This window comes from Propithecus coquereli, unplaced genomic scaffold (genome assembly GCF_000956105.1).
Source record: "Propithecus coquereli isolate 6110/MARCELLA unplaced genomic scaffold, Pcoq_1.0 Scaffold166, whole genome shotgun sequence".
Classification (NCBI taxonomy): Eukaryota; Metazoa; Chordata; class Mammalia; order Primates; family Indriidae; genus Propithecus; species Propithecus coquereli.
In genome coordinates this window covers 5,280,274-5,282,779 of record NW_012141191.1, presented here as the reverse complement: position 1 = coordinate 5,282,779, position 2,506 = coordinate 5,280,274, and the positions used below count along the sequence as shown (strand labels likewise).

The 2,506-nt window shown below is 39.4% G+C and overlaps 1 protein-coding gene across 1 annotated transcript in view; it reads right to left on the bottom strand.

Moving 5' to 3' along the window:
* The window catches only part of KANK1 (KN motif and ankyrin repeat domains 1), a 65,372-nt gene that overhangs the window by 18,266 nt on the left and 44,600 nt on the right, over positions 1-2,506 (bottom strand). The window lies entirely within an intron of this gene.

The following is a 2,506-nucleotide window of genomic DNA, read 5'->3' as shown; positions in this document are numbered from 1 at the left end:
GGAGGTCCTCCAACTACATTTTCTCAAAGCACTGAAGACAGAGCTATCAACCAGAGGGTTGGCCTGGCCTATGAAAGAGTCTGCACACATAAAAACGTCAGTGCATGAGAGAGTGTCATACTTGGCAATGACATCAGATTAACCATTGCCATAAGAAATATTTATGTGTTCTATGTTGTGCTATTCTTGATCACTAAGGCAACCACAACCTCTTTGCTATTTGCTTCTGAATTTCTCACACTGTGAGAAGATGACAAGTGCAGTTATTTTTATGTTTAAAAAATCGTGGCCGCCTGCATTCCACATCAGAACATAATATACAGTTTCATAACTGAAAGGAATGCTGACCTCAGCCCAGACAGGTTTCTTTTAAAAACATGCTAACTTAAAAAAATTCTGAGATGCTGCTCCCTGGATCATAACGTTCTGTAAACAGAAGTGGAATATGTAGAAAGAAGACAATTGACTGCAATTAGCCCAGCCTTCTCTCTGCAAGTATATGCCTCACAGATGACTCCACCCCAAGAAAAGTACAGGATGGGTAAAGAATGTCCAAAGCTGGGGATTCAGGGAAACACTCACAGCGTGATCTGGCGAACTAGGCAGCACAATGCTCACTCTGCGCACTCCTGCTAGAAACAGTAAGGGGACAAGCACGCAAATGGCAGCAGCTCAGGGGCAGGCCATGACCGCACTGACAGTGGTGCCCACCTGGGCACTTTGTGCAAACTGGGGACAGTACCTTTAGGTCAAACTCACCATATCTTTGCTGGTCAAAGCTTTGGGGTCATTTATATTATTTTTCAGTAAGTTGCATGCAGACAACATCTTTTCACTTAACTCATACCTAAAACGGGAGAAAAATAAAGAGAGCTCATGTTCATGACTGGCCAACAAGAGGAAAGTAATTTTTATCTTAATCCTATATTACCCTTTAAAAAACAAGTGGTCCCAAAGCCAGCCTAGGCCAGCCTTGCACCTTGTGATGGTGCAGGGTGCTTGGCTAGAGGTACCCCAGGCATCTGCAAGTGTGTGAGGACTGATGCCACCGTGCAGAGCCAGTACCTCCAGCCAGAGCTCAAGGTCTTTTTATGAGGATATTTTTGGTTTCCCCAGTTTGGCCTTTACAACATTATGGCATAACATTTGGAGATTTTTTTCCTCCTCTTCTAAGTTCTTAACCATATTTTTACTTTTAAGGGGTTGAAGACTTCCAAATTACCCTATATCTATTATGCTTACCGGTAAACCACACATCTGAACCCACATTTGGTGACTTAAGAAGTGTTTGTTTATCCCATATAAAAAATTAAACTAAAAAAATCAGATGACATATGGTACAGAAATTACATCTGAAGCCGTTAAAAAAAAATAAAAAAACAGATGACAAGATATTGAGCCATTTGAAAACACTTGGAAATACAAACTAAAAACACTTACCTTGTGTTAATGCAGTTAAACTTTCATTTGCCAAATTAAATGGAGGTAAGTTTCCTGAAATGTCCTGTTTATATTTCACATAGTGAAAAACCACACTGAAATTTCCATCTTTTCCATTCTATTCTCTCCTGCTTTATGAGCACAAAATCCATATTTGCTAATAGTCTTGAAAACTTACTACATTTTTAGGTTCATGTTTCAGCCAACGAGTGTTTGATATTTTATTTCAGCTGCTATTTATAATATTCCTTAATGCATTTTTGTGTTCCTGAACACTCAACGTACAACATATGGACATGTAAGTGATACGTATCATCTTTACAGTAAATGTAATCTATGGTTGAGGCCAAACAACTGTTTCTCACACAATGATCCTGTAATAATAATATTGACACCCATATAAACATAAATGGCTAGAGATAAAATCTGAAATCTTAAAAAACTGTGTTCTGGTCACCAAAAAATTCAAATATGTCTTTAAATATAAGGTGAGATGTTCAAACAATGGAAGCTTTAGTGGATGGTGGTTTCAAATGTAAAATTAGATAGCAAAAAGAGTTTCAGAGAACGAATGTGATTAGATATAAAGCCATTCTCTTTGCTACCATAAGATATCCAAGAGTTACCACACTCTGCACTTGTATTTATTAATATCTCAGTGAGATGTGCATACCTCTGAGGAACAGATAAGACCAAATAGATGTAATTGCACAATCTCTGAACTGGCCAACTCTGTTGCCAAAGTACATTAAACACGGGAAGGTCGGGGAGGAAAGGGGAATGTACCACACCTCTCTCTGATCTCCACCTTCTCAGGTTCACATTCTTGAACCTGCATTTCATCTTCCACCCTGGCAGACTTGAAACCTTCAATATTAACTGCATGGTGCCCTTCTGCCATTCCCCGAGTGTCTTCATCCTCTTCTTCCTCCTCCTCTTCTTCAGGAGGATATTCAATGACATCACACTCATCATCTGACTCGGAAGAAGAGCTTTCATCTGAGCTGGAATCATCACTTGAAGTTGTTTCATACCTAGGTGGCAATTGGGATTTCAGGAGATGCAA